The sequence below is a fragment of the Ornithodoros turicata genome, chromosome 1 (genome assembly GCF_037126465.1).
Source record: "Ornithodoros turicata isolate Travis chromosome 1, ASM3712646v1, whole genome shotgun sequence".
Taxonomy (NCBI): Eukaryota; Metazoa; Arthropoda; class Arachnida; order Ixodida; family Argasidae; genus Ornithodoros; species Ornithodoros turicata.
Window position 1 is genome coordinate 112,357,617 of NC_088201.1, and position 15,020 is coordinate 112,372,636.

Here is a 15,020-nt window from a genome sequence, read left to right on the forward strand (position 1 = left end):
TTCTGCTTCTTTTGGTTGTCTCTATAGCCCACCTGTCATCTATTATATAGGCACGGATGATCCTTTCCAGTTTCGATCAAAAGGTCAGTGGGCGATGCCATGTCGGGAAATGCGAGTACACCGGAGCCTACGCCGTGCCCAGCTCGGTGGCCACCGTCAGACATAGAACATTGCTCTACCCTCCCGACGGCGGCTGACGTAGTCGTGCGTCGCCGCCGTGCAGTGCTTCACAGAGTGTCGTCGAACTATGAACTCACCAGCGACGGCTCGCAAAGCGCGGCGTTACGCCCCGCTCCGTCTGACTCTCAACCAACCTAGAGAGCACCGTGTTCTGCCTTAATTTTTTAGCAAACCATGTGAAAGTGAAGAAATCACCCCTCCAGCGGTTATCGCTTATCAACACCAGACAGTTCGCCGCCCCGAGACTAATCTTATCTCCTACTCGAAACACAACAGCGGTAAAGCAGTGAATTCTAAAATTGGGAAAATGGACAACGTGCGAAAACAAGTCGAACGCAGGATTAAAAGAAAGCGATTTCCTTTTGTATTCATTTGCTTTATTGTCTTAATATAGCTGACCCGATAGTGTCGAAAGAGGTGGCAGATATAAGGTACGCAGCCACAGCCAACATGTATGGCAACGATAGCAGGCATGCTGCTTTTGGCCGTCCTCTCCTGAAGCCCCTAAACAAACGAACAATCAAATAGTCGCGTCATGCGAGAATTTGCTTAGCGCAACGAGGATGCATCTTCGACAGTTGTTGCCCATAACTGCTTTTTTGTCACCTGTATTACCTAGCTGCCGGGGCTAAAAAGCTTGGAGGGCAGGCGACCACATGCTATAGGATGAAGTGGATTTGTTGTGTGCAGCACGTTTCGTTTGTCCACCATACACAGGTTCACTAAACCTACACTTCTTCCCGGTCTCTCTAGGCTCTTCATGTTCTACGTTAAGACTGCCTTGAATAATTATAGCTTTGTACCGAATGTCAAATCTGTCAACTCTCCAAAATTAATCCCAGCTACCACTGGTGATCGCACTGTTAAGCATGCGGTACACTGCCCAGTGCCGTGTTTTTGGCATGTTACTCCAAGCTTTTCTTCTTGTTCAGCAACTCTACACCAACCAGAAAATTAATAATACTGCTTCCGAAAACGCGTGACATTCTGGTCATAAGCAGCGAATATTCAGCGAATATTCCGATGGTCAAAATTACGGTCCGTGGTAGCATGTGGACCGTGCAGGGGTCAAACTGCGCAGGGCATGATAACTCCACTTTCATCCTATTTATGCCAAGGTGCAAAGGTTATGTAATGAGAACAAGTTGTCGAGCACTTTCTATACATGGTGCTGGGAGAGACATTAATCAAGCAATGTTACGCATGCATACACCCGAGCACAACGAAATACAAGGGAAAGCACACGGCGGAACTGTTTTTCGCTTCCGCACAGCTTTTTCCCTTTCTGCTTTATGAAGCGACTACCGCCGCTCTGTCTGATACGGTCTCTTAAATATCTTCTATACTCCAGTATTAAGAGAGAAATGACATTTAAAGAAAAGGAACCAACTTCCTTTCGGTAGAATTACTGCTTCGGGTGTGAGTCGTGCAAATATACAATACATTTGGCTGGTCGATGACTGCTTCTACATCAATCACATCAGAATTGGATGGACGAGGGAGAAAAGTGGAGCCTTTCAACGAAAATATGCTGGCACACATAGTGTTAACCAACTATGACTATCAACAATATTGAGTTCACTTGGCCTTCATCTCCCGCAGTGCAGCCCATGAAATCGTACTTAGCTCGTGAACATATCTGTTGCATCTAGTTCTACTGGAACATTTATTTTATAAACCGGGAATGCGCGACTGCTTTGCAAAATCCTTACTAGGCTGCGGATGCTCTTTTTCCACATCCTGGATAGCTGCCTCAGTAAATAAAGCAAACAATACAAAAGGAAGTTGCTTTCTTTTAATTCTGTGTTGCACTTGCATTTTCAAACTGTTGTGCTATGTTTGGCTACAATTGACTACTTTTCACTGAGACTTTCTATTGCTACTTTTTACAGTTTACGTGACGTGGTGTTTCATGCATAATGTAAAACCGGAGACTCGGGAACATCAAGCCGGCCATCTCCTTTCATTTTTCATCGTGCGTTAAAACGTAAAATTGAAAACATAATGTTTTCATAACATTTGTCCTAAAATAAAGCAGTACAAAGGGTAATTCTTGCGCCCGTTCGATCTAAAATACAGTGTATAGAAAACCTGATCTACTTAAATATTGGTCTGCGGCTCATAGCCGTTTCTGCAACCAGATTTATACTGCAAAAAAAAAAAAGCCCTGAAAACATGCCGATCTAGTGAGAGTGAAAAACTGACATTATGCCATGAATGATTTCGAATGCCATGAATCATTTCGAATGGAAAATCAGCATCAGTGAAATGCTGATTTTGTGCTATTTGTACTTCGTAAAGTGCGGCGGCGAAATGTTGAAGTGTTGAGCGCCGGCTCGAATACAACTTATGACAATAATTTCTTAATGCATTGAAAGTTTCACAAGATCTTCACCTTCCCTGACGATAAGAAGCACCTGCGTTTAGGCAAGCCGAAACCAACGTTCATAATGTGCGGGACATATTTTGCACATTTTGTTATACAACAGCCGATATTTCAATCGTTTCAGTAAACTCCATGGTGTGTCAACACCAAAAATTGCGCTCAAGCCTCAGCTACAGCCACGGCTCAGAGATGCAGGTTACGAAGCACACTGTTCCGAGTCAGTTGTAACTACTGAGGCCCGATGTCGTTAACATCTTGTTGTGCCTGTTTCTTATGCACAACTAATAGCACCAACGTGCAAGTAATGAAAATGAATATGTACTCTGAAAAAGGACGCGCACGTGAGACAGTTTGCAAGATACAAAGGTGTGTGGGCCGCGGCACGCCAGCAACAGATCTCGATTGTCTTGATTGCGGCCGTGACAGGCTCGAATATGTTCGCCGGACCAGTAGAACCGGCTGCCACTTGCCAACGCTTTGTTAAACCAGAATTGCTCGAACCTGACTGTGATTTAAGATTCTAACAAAACAACAGGACAGGAAACGTCAAATACGTATAGTTTTCTTCTCAACCAATATTTCCAACGCAGCAAACGTCACGTGGCTCGCGAGGGCGCCATCTACTGAGCGGCTGCTGCTCTCCATCCCCTGTAGTTTCGCTGGGGGATGTTTTGGTGGATTTTGCGTGTTTCTAAAATGGCGCGAAGCGGTATTCAACAAGGACGTCCGCAGCTGGCTCTAAAATGGCGCAGAAATTTGGCTCAAACTTGGACGTGCGTAGTTCTTTCGTGGTGGTGAACGGTGGGACGCCGCGCGCAGTTCATCCCCTGTACGTTCACGGGGATAGCTTTTCCGTACTTCGAGATAGCGCAAAGCGAGCTTCAGCAGGGATCTTTGTACTAGAGCCCTGCACGGGCCGACTTTTCCGTGCTCGAGCCAGCCCAGGCGCAAGGACCCAGCCCGGACCTTCAAGTTTTTATGCGGCCCGGCCCGGCGCAGCCCGATGGCCCAGTGAATAGAGCCCGGCCCGGCCCGGTGACTCATCGGACAGAGCCCGGCAGGGCCGGCCCGGTGACTGAGCGCATGGATCCCAGCCTAGTATTTCCAGGAGTGGCATAAGCGTTTCTAGCGCTTATCACAAAAATGTATAAGGAAATTTATAAGAAGAGACGACACGGCCGCAAACATACAAGAACTGTCGGTTTGACATCACAACAGCACGACACCAAATTAAATCCCGGACGCACGCGGGCAAGCGCGTTACCGTTACGCTATGAAGTTTTTGTCAGTGCTCGCTCGCGAGTGGCGAGCTGTGTGTACGTCGAATCATACGCACAATGCAGTGTCCCTTGCTTGTTTTTGCAAATACTATGCAGAAGAATAACGCAAGCAGGTCATGACACGAAATAATAGTCCTCTATTGCGTGGAATTAGCTGCGTGACCCGGTGGAGCCTTACTCTCGGAAACATGTTTGTCGGCACGGCCCGGCACGGCCCGCTGTGCTGGCGTCTTTTGTCGACCAGGCCCGACCCTCGGTGTTGGCGTATTCTGTCGGCATGGGCCCGACTCGGAGCACACAGGCAATAACAAGCCCGGCCGAGCCCGCGGGCCGGACTTGTTCGCCAGCTTCGAGTAATACTATCCTTAGGAACCGGGCAGAACGTCCCGGTTGAAGAATACCAGTGAACCTCACCGGTTGTCATCGTGTCTCACGTTTCATCATTCAACGTTATTACATGACCAATGCGCCTTACAGAGCCGTCCCACCACCTCTCTTGCTCTCTCATTCTTTCCGACCAGGTCATTGGAATGGAATAGCCTTGCAACCCGTACCATGGCCAGAAAATCTGGACAGGCGCTCCTAAAGAGAGGGCTTCCCCTAACATCACATGCGCAATCAGGCAAACATTACACACAGGCAGGTGGGGAGGAAAGGAGGAAAAATTCGCAAGGGTGAGACGGAACTATCACAGAAAACTGCGCGTCCCGTCTGACGTCAGCGTTGAAGGACAGACTTGGCGCTTATCTTGAAAGCACATTTCTGCGTTGCTTTCAAAGGACAGGGTTTTTGGGTATTACTCGCAGAGACGTTACTCCTTCTTACTTTTCTGGCTTTACACGATGGAAAGTGTTAGGGGGAGGTACTTTGTATCTGTCCGCAAGAACAATGAACAAACATGTAAACGTCAGTGGTTGTAAGTGCCGTGTGTTTCCTAATACCTATTTCTGGTAATTCACGGCTTTGCGTCGGGCGACAACTGTGATCATGATCGACGCCACAGTGGAGTGGTCGGTTTGCGGATCATTTTTGCCTACCACAAGGTGTTTAAATTTGCTCCGGGATCCTGACACACCACACACCGTGCTTAAAGTCCCTTGTGGAAGACTGAGTTATTGAGCAATTCGGACCCTGCCACCGAATTGCTGGCGCACTCGGCCGGGATAGAAGTCGCGTCCTCGGAACACGGGGGCTAGCACACTACCAACCAAGCGCCCCAGGCTGGCCAATGCGTAATTTCATAAGGTGTACTGTTTTCTTCTTGTTGTTCTCCTTTTTTTTATTATCTTGCGACGTAGCGGAATGGGCGTTTTTGGTCGTGTGCGTCATGTAGTTTCTCTGTGTTTGGCCTCGGTCTGGCGGGTAATTCACGACTAACCGGGGAAATGGGAGCTTATGCGGCCTGAGCCGACTTTTGAGGGAACTTCACCGGCATCAGCATTGCGTCTGAGGAAACCAAGGGAAATGAACAAATGAACAGACAGGACAGTGTGGGTAGCTATACATGAACACTGCTTAGTATTCTTCGCAATACTAGGGGCAGAGGGTGTAACCACAAACCAGAGATTACGGGCAAGGATGTCGCAAGCAGTACTGTCGTTCTCGCATTAACTTATGGAAGAGCAGGCTCTATCAGGATGCTTGATAATAAATAGTGATGTTCCGCATTGCTGTTGGTTTGTTGCGTTAAAAGGCGAAGAAAGAATTCCTCTAAAAATCGCGAAATCCAGGGATTTCTGCGAATAAATGTCCGCATTTCGGGACCTCACAAGACGGCCGGAATTTCGGGATGCCCCGATTAACCACCCTAGTCAAGAACTGGGAGCTGAACTCAATCTGTGGGGACGAACAGCATGCAAAGATTTAAATCAAAGTAATCTGGTGCAGTTAGATAGATCCTGAATGGACGCTGTATGGACGCTTGATGCCGACGTTTGTAGGAAACGAGTGCGCTACAACTCTGTGGTTAACAGCGCCCACCGATTCTCATTAATTAGTGATATTAAGTGTGAAACTTAATTGAGGCGTGCGCCAATTGATCACTTGGAGTTATTTCTGATTAGGGCGTAATGCAAATGAGTATACGCGCCACTGATCTAGAACAACAAAAGAAGCCTTGTATTTTATAGAATCCCGCTCCGTCCCTCGTGACGCACCCGAAATACAATTTGTAAATATAATCTTAGTATTACTGTACTGTCAGGGCGTGGTAAGTACCACATTGTCTTGTATGAATTCTCGAGGCTGCTAGTCGCGAAACAGGGGAAAAAAACAGAAGTATAGGCACACTGCAACCGCGTCAAAAAGTTATGCTGACGATGTGTTTGGACCTCCGTTGACCTCCGTACAATCGACAACACGACCTCCGTACAATCGTTGGCCCCACTACAAAGTGCGCAAGGGTTCGCCAGAATGCGAGTAGTAAACATGTAAGTCAAAACCTGATCTTCATATTTGCAACTCGCATTGTCGGGAACCCTTGCGCACTTTCTAATGGGGCCACCGGTTGTACGGAGGTCGTGTTACTGTTAAGAGTGCACACTTCTGTACACATATTTGTTCGGTTCCGTTCCGGTTTGCGCAATAGCTTGGAAAAATAATTTTGGTTCGGTTCGGGTTCATTGAAACAACTTTTTTTCCCGGTTTTCAGCTACGGTTCAGCTCTGGTTCTGACCCCTACTTTTAACGGAAATATTATTCAAACAAAGGTGCCGGAAACCGCTAATGCCTTTTGAATCCTCCATTTCAAAATCTTCGCACAAAATGTTCTTGGGGCTGCATTAAAAAAGTCGTGTGTGCATAAGGTGTTGAACAGGTGTTTGGGCCAATTGATTTGGGCCGAGATTAGAGCAGGCCGGATACCGGAGGCTGTTGTTCAAGATGTGGTTGGCAGGATGTTAACTAAGTTCGGGAAAGAGGGTTCAAGTGACGAAAATGAAAGAAATCGTAATTTCGGAGTGGTGCAGTATGTTCACAAAGGCTCGCATCGGTTAAAGAAAGATTTTTAAGAAAGATTAGAACTTATCTAGCGTTATGAAAAATGTAAATAAGGAAGTAAGAACTGGATGTCAAATCAACCATGTGAATACTTATGTATACCACTGAAATGTGGGAGGGTCTATATCGGCCACACATCAAGGTGTGATAAGATTTCATTAATGGAGCGCGTCAGCCGGCAAAAGTGCCTGGACCTTCCGCTGGGAAGGCATTTGGGTTAACTGCAGTGGCTGTGGGGGGCACTTTAACAAAACTGCGATCAAAGAAGGTCAAAGAAGGTTGGAGTGTTAATGTATTTAGAAGCGCATGAGATTACGAAAGCAGGAAAAAGTGTCAGTTCCACGTCCGTAACACTAACCGCTAAGGTGAAAAATTTTATCGATGTTAATTAAGCAGTGCAGCCGAACAAGCTTTTGCTGGTTTCTGATGGGTTCGTTTGAACCGTGCCTGTGTTTAGTGCCATTGTGTGTCTTGTAGTCTAAGTAAACTGTGGTTGCTAGTTAGTGCCTTGTCGTCCGTCCCAATTTTTCATCCCCTGCACTGGGTTACTGCTTCTGCAATGTTTAAACGTGTCCTGGGAAAACGTTTAAATACGTATACGTGCTGTTGCACGTATATCTAACAGAACGCGTTTAAACGTGTTTTAAGAAAACGTTTAATCTGGGAAACGTGTTACAAAACGCGTTTCTTAAGAAAACGTTTAAACGTTTCGACGTGTGAACGTTTAATAGCGAGCTCTAATCATAACCAAACGCAATGGTTTCGTACGTTTATTTCAGTGCATATGGCCATATTATTCAATGCACTCTGCTGCGCACTTCATCAATTCCAACGCAAAACTGACAAGGTGCGTGTTCGCAGCCTGAAGAGCTGTTTTCTGAAAGTTAAGCTTGCAGAAAAAATTGGGGTATGATGAATTGAGATATTCTGTTTCAGTCGCTGTTATCAGCGCTCGGGCTCTGCGAAAGGCACCGCTCAATGGGAAAGACAAAAGGTGATAGCGACGCCGCTTATCTGTCTCTTTTCGTCTAGAGACAACTAGGAAGCTTTTGTGCTGGTTGCATTTTTGGTCACGTGAGCGTGCGACGAAGTTGCCAGGCGGGTCAATTGATAAAGAAGATATGACGTCCTTTATGGAGGCCTATTGTACACGAGCAAAAGAAGACGCAAGACTTACGCGAAACTGGTATTTGTGCGCTGATACTAAGTTGCATCTTTAATTTATTGGCAACGTGGTTATTCATTTAGTAATTAGCACATAGTTTGTAAGGATTGTGACAGATCAGCGGGTACTCAACTGATTAATTAACTAATTAATAGGTCAATTAATGAACAGTTAGTTTAATTGAATGACAACTACGTTAACTAATTTAAATGGCTAGTCCATTAATTAATTCGGTAATTATGAACTAATTCATTATTCACGTATGTATCACATACCGAATTGAAGTGACTAATTACTAATTACCTGATCGGTTAATGAAGTACTTCATTATGAACTCATTCATTGATTATCCACATAAGTACCACTTACCGGATTAAAGTGAATAATTAGTGAACAGAAAGTAACATCAAATAAGTAGTTAACCAATTCCCGGTTAATTAATTCACTTGGAGCAGGCACGGTCACCAATGTCGCTTAGCGCAAGTCATCTCTTGGGACTAACTACGGCATTTGTCAATACATGCGCCCATCAACAGAGGATTAAACAAAACACACACAAAAAAAGGAAAACAAAACCACGACCAATACCGCAAGCTCAGCAGCTGGCATCAGCAACCCTTGAAGGCGGCTTGCACGCTGCGCCTTCCCTCTTTGCGGTCAAGCTAAACATATCTTCTCGTGTACATCTGTCACTTGAGACTTTTTTGGCCGAGGGAACCGCAGAATTAGGATTATCGCAAAGGAAACAATAAATTTTAATTCCCCATTTACCCCTGAACCTATATGCCGGGGAAAAATGTGATATTTTCAACACAGCCTGGGATATTAACTCATAAAGTAAAATCGTTGGTGCACTTTTCCTATACCTCCCATGTATTAGCCGTCCACACTGCTCAACCTCTAGGGAACCGATGCCAGGTGGTACCCAACGGTGATTTCTGTTCAAATGGGCTCAGAAGGGCTCCCTGATACTATATCCCGGGGGAAATTGGATATGTTAAGTAGAATGGCAGATGCAGCAGTTTTTCTTACTTTCCCATTGTATTTTTTACTAGTTTCGCGCGGCAGCCACAAGATGGCGCAAGGCGTCGCTGTCCAGAATTTCTGGGGATGAGTACCCCATACCGACCATTTGTCTCTGCTATCGCACAGTACTTTACCTCATTCGCCGAAGTGCCCTGACGATCATTCGTGCTTGCTCCCTTTCATCATTTTGCAATGTTGGTAGTTTTGCGTTCTGCATTGATATCGTTCATAACATTTCACATGTATGATGTAAAACCCCGAGACTAGGGAACACGAAGGCACAGACACAAACACGCAGTCTTAAACACTTTTGTGTCAGTTTGTGTCTGTCCCTTCGTGTTCCCTAGTCTCGGGGTTTTACATCATGCATCATCTTCACCAGCTCGCTTGCTTCCTAGCCATTTTTTCATTTCACATGTATTCCATTGCTGCATCTTTGACGCGTTGTTCTTCCGCTTTGTATTGATGGCGTTTTATTTTTATTGTTTCTGGAAAACCCCGCTCTCTCATGTATTGGCCTCTCAGGATGGTATAAATCAACAAATAAAGGATTTTGCCGATAGAACCGACTGGCTTGTGCCACAGCGCGCGCTAGTAGCGGCGCATCAAGGTTGCCCACGGGTCGCTTCATACACGCTGCACTTTGACATGCTACACAGGTCCAGGACTTCTCTATTCTGTGTTGGTCGAAAACCACACATAATGTTAGCATATTATCACATGTTGCCTTATTTTGCTCGTTTCAGGTTACTCAAGAAGGTCCGCTAAAGGTAAGCGCGCATCAGCATCCAGTAGCTTAAACCTTGTAGACAGTAAAGGCACTTCCATCCGACTAAATTATTCTATTACTAAGCACTACTACTTACTATTATTAAGCTAAGCAATGTGCGGCTTGGGCCCTTTCTGGCACCGACTGCCACAAAGCTTGCCACATACGTACATTAGCGTCCATCAATATAATCTAAATGAGGACACAGATGGCCTCACAGTTGTGCTAAAGGAATATAGCAGACGTAATTAAAGGGCATTGACAGGAATTTCCCGCTTGTTTACAGAACAAACTGTGTTGTTCCGTTGGAACGTTTAGGGCTGAAATGGACAGTTGGATTTTTCATCTCACTAGTGAAGCACGGTCATTGAAGTATGGAAGTGTGGGTTCTGAACTGAACAACGCAAGATGTGTCTCATGAAACGGTTGATGTGAATTCAAAAAGACAGTGACGTCGAGCGACGCGTTCGTGGTATACGTCTACATTTGACAGCCCTAATAGACCGCTGCGTGGCATCAAGTTCCAGGCGTTTAGAACCGCTCTCGTCAGCTGCAAACCAATAGCGCACCCAGTCATGGTGAAATGACGTACATAAATGCGTTGCAGGAAGCAACTTCGCAAACATGTAAACCTTGAGAATCAGTTTGCAATGTCCTGGTACGGTACACTTAACGATAATCCGAAACGATACAACAATACGCGAGACTGACGCTATTGAAGTATTAGTAGTGGAAGGAGACCGTACAGTTAACTAACGTCGTCGCGCACCCTCATGGTAAATCACGAATCATGAACCGCAAAGCCTTTCAATATTACCCTGTTGAGGAGTTCTGCTATGGCAATCCATTTCGTTGCATCCACGGCAGGGATACTCGCAGTCACCTTGAGCAGTATAAAAATGATGCGGGAATCCGCTCCGCCATCTTGCTTCTGGCGTAGTTGCCCTAGTCGCCTTCTACTTGTCCTCGCGGAGACCCGTAACCCACCTGATGGCTCCGATAGCACAGTACGCTATTCCTCCAGGAGATCTGTGCCGTTATGAGGTAAACGCCGTAGCGGGAGCCTTATTGGAGATACCAAAACGCTCTACGAAATTTCTCTAATATGTCAGTTTCTGACATTTTGCAAAAGAGATATTACAGCTGTTAATACTTCTTTAAGCTGAAATTTGGCCTCTGCGTGACATTTTTAATACACTGACGCTGCTAAGCCATAACGTTTACTTGGACTACATCCTTCGCGAAATTGTTGTAGGTAAAAGGTTGAGAGCACCCACAGAATGCTTCACGAGACTCCTGCAGAAATTTTCAGAAATCAATATTATATTTTTCCTTCAAAAAGTGCACTGCGCATACACTTTGCGTATCGCGCCCGTCAGCTTAATGTTCTGCAACAGGTACCGCTACCCTGAATGACCTTTCATTTTCTTAATAAAAATGGACAGGTTATTGAAATTAAAAAGTAGTAAGGTCTTTAATCCGCAAGCAGGAAAACAAAAGAAACTGCAGCGAACTTATATTGTAAGGTGATATATTTATCCTGGAATATATAGTGACATATTTCCCATGAGAGACGGAAGAATGGCTCGTGGAATTAATCGTATGGTTCTTTAGAACAAAATTACCTGCAAAAACAGAAATAGACAAGAGGCAATAACAAAGAAAAATAAAAATAATTGGCATTACGACAGACAATTGTATACAGCTGTTCTGAAGGACCTACAGGAAGGAGGAAAGATATCACCAGGCTTCACGGGAAAATCGAGTTCACCAACATTTCACAACGTATAATAGGATCAAATGAACAGAATCTGGATGGACACGAAAAGATAGGGGATTGCGAAGCCAGCTCGAGGAGGACAAAAGCATAGACGACTTGAGAAGAATCAACAGAGCAATGTGTACACGTTTGTACATGATTTAAGTGAGGTCAACTTGAAATGCTTTAGCAAACCACTATAATCACACAACTTAAAGGCTGGAATCTGCCCTACAATGAAATATGAAGAGCATGAAGGCGATGGACATCAGCAACACAGAGAGATCCACACAACTGACGCATACTGGGGTATAGGAAGAAAACAAAATATATAAAGTGAAACTAAGGTACTGGGGAAAATTTTTGCATATATAGATTAAAAGACCCAGAACCTTGGGTGCTGAGGATCTCAACTCCAAGACATGTTCGCTGGAATGCAGTTCGGATTCAAAAGTCACACCAAAATCACGAATAGTGTTCACAAAACATATCTCTCCAATGCCCAATGCCTAAGTTTGGGAAGATAGCAACGAAGCGACCTTTTTTTCTGTGGTATTAATTTTACGATGATTGTCAGAGAAACAAGATATGACATTGGACACATACTCCTGTAACAGTAAATGGTCAAAGTAAGAGTCATCATCATACTGAGCATACTGCAGCATCGTGGAATGCTTAATATATGATACAATATAATTTACAAATCTATTGAACAGTAACCATCCAACATTTGATCCCTGGGGTATCCCAGAATTTGAATTTGAATACATTGGCACGACATTGAAATATGACAATGACATTTGAATACACGCCATCGACGCGGACAGAATGGGAAAGACGACGTAGATACGAATAAAAAAAACGCACCAAAGAGTCACAATCACCGTATGGTTCTAACCATAAACACCATACGGCACTACGGCACTAAAAAGTGTGCGCACCACTCAATGATAAACAGCCAGCAGGTAAAGAAAGAGAGCGAGGAAGAGGCAAGGACGCGCAGGACGCAAGCTGATTTTGTGTCCCCCTCCCTTCCTTACCGCAGCACAAAAGTTCGATGCAGTTTTCATTTTTATTCATTACTAGACCTCAGGACTCTCCTTTACAACTTTGAAATTTAAACATGCAGACGAATTTAATATGTAATGTACTGCTAGTTTTGAACGGTCCTTAAAACTGGGGGTAATGCTAAAGTAGGTAATGCCAGAAATGGGTACATCGGGTGCAGATTTTAAAGTAAAAATATCACAAATAGCACAAAAGTTCGATGCAGTTTTCATTTTTATTCATTACTAGACCTCAGGACTCTCCTTTACAACTTTGAAATTTAAACATGCAGACGAATTTAATATGTAATGTACTGCTAGTTTTTGAACGGTCCTTAAAACTGGGGGTAATGCTAAAGTAGGTAATGCCAGAAATGGGTACATCGGGTGCAAATTTTAAAGTAAAAATATCAAATGGATTTATGAAAGTGTGAAGCACTTGTCCTGAGGCACCTTGTATACTTAGTAACCTTATTTTGACTATATTTACGTCGATTCTGTCCACGCTGCCTATGCATAGTTGCCCTAGTTGCCTATGCATAGTTGCCTATGCATGTAGGATCTCGGCTTCGAGAACGTTGCTTTTTAAAATTCGCACATTTGAAAGTCCCCAATCACTAATCGTATTTTCCTGCGCCATGTGTGCCACATCGTCCTCCAGTTATAGACAATAATGCTGTGTGACAGCGACTGCTGCGTGACAGCTAAATACGCGCTAGGTTCGCATAGATGGATGTCGCCGTGAGTGAGCTGAAAAACGTCCTGTGATATTATTTAGCCGTTCAAGTCTTTTGGGGCTAGCATATCCTGGTAAGAAAAACTTCTCTCAGTTAACGGAGACCCACCGTACTGTACCCCAACTTTGCTTTCAGTATAACGGTACGTACAGTAAAGATGTGCGTTTACGTCAGCGGCCATATGACGTTTCTGTGATGTGCTTTCAGCCGCCTTCCCCTTATCACAGCATTGATAACATACCCTTTTCACTCCATCGCAGCTCATTAAGAAAGAAGACTGCGCGTGAAAGTACTTTCTTCATCGCATTAACCATATTCATGAACCTTTCGTACTGAACTTGCTTATTTTACTTTGTGTTATATATAATGGCCTGGTAATATAATATACCTGGTACATTCTGCTTGATTCGTTGACTATGTGGTAATTGATTCATCCAAGGCCGTGCTCGCGATACTCGTCTCTTTCCTGCAGCTTTGTTATGTGCACGATGTCATCATTTTATATCATATAAAACGCGTACCATAACGTGCGGTAGAGTTGAATTAGGGTTGAGTATTAAAACCAAGTAACACGTCAGATATAGTGTATATGGAACAAAGGCATGCTTCCGTAACAAAAATACACACCCGATAGTAGTATACGGAACTATCGAGTAAGGCCGCTATCCAGTGCGTTCCATGCCGGGTATACAGGGTGTCCCACCGAAAAAGGGCCAGGGGCTAAAGAAAAAACGGAGTGCTCTACACAAATGGAACCAACTGTACGTGCTTGGCAGTTGTGTGGTCTATCCAAAAATATTTTTTCCATCGCCCCTTGTCAATTAATTAACGGTAATTCATTTTCTAACTTTTTAATTATCGGTTTTAGCTCTCAGATGTCAATGAGGAAGTTGTAGTACATGTCGAAAAAGACACAACTGAAGTGGTTCGAGGTCGCTATGGCTTGTGGTTTCGTTTTTTCCAGGGTCTAAAAGTTGGTTTCAGATGCCGGGCGGACCGCAAATCGCTGCCCACAATCCGGCACCCGCGCGCGACGATTGCAGTGCACTCTGATAGGTGTGCCGTGAAACAGGTGAAATATCTTCCTCTTGTGTGACGTGGCCCAAGGATGGTCTCCAAGCGCTAATCTCAAGGTCAATGTACGCCGGAGGGCGCTGGAATCATCGCGCGCAGGTGCCGGATTGTGGGCAGCGATCCGCGGTCAGCCGGCATCTGAAACCAACTTTTCAACCCGGGAAAAAACGAAACCACAAGCCATAGCGACCTCGAACCACTTCAGTTGTGTCTTTTTCGACAGGTACTACAACTTCCTCATTGACATCTGAGAGCTAAAACCGATAATTAAAAAGTTTGAAAATTAATTACCGCTAATTAATTGACAAGGGGCGATGAAAAAAAATATTTTTGAATCAACTGCCAAGCACGTACAGTTGGTTCCATTTGTATAGAGCACTCCGTTTTTCCTTTAGCCCCTGGCCCTTTTTCGGTGGGACGCCCTGTACTGTGCCTCCCATGGGCTGACTTCACTCTTTTTTTTTTCGCGTGCTGTGGTCGGCGCGTGGGCGGTGGACTGCCTGTGCCCTTAGTGCATGCGAGTCTAGATATTGACCGTTAACATCGTCGACACTTGTGTGTCTGGTTAGGTAAAAACAATGATAGTAACAAAAACCTCCAA

The 15,020-nt window shown here is 44.7% G+C and overlaps 1 protein-coding gene across 1 annotated transcript in view; it reads left to right on the plus strand.

Moving 5' to 3' along the window:
• LOC135368002 (uncharacterized) overlaps positions 1-15,020 on the plus strand; it is a 68,339-nt gene that overhangs the window by 8,550 nt on the left and 44,769 nt on the right. The window contains exon 3 of the mRNA XM_064601089.1: positions 9,781-9,804. The gene's annotated coding sequence lies outside the window, so the exon portion shown is untranslated. The remainder of the gene's footprint in view (positions 1-9,780; positions 9,805-15,020) is intronic.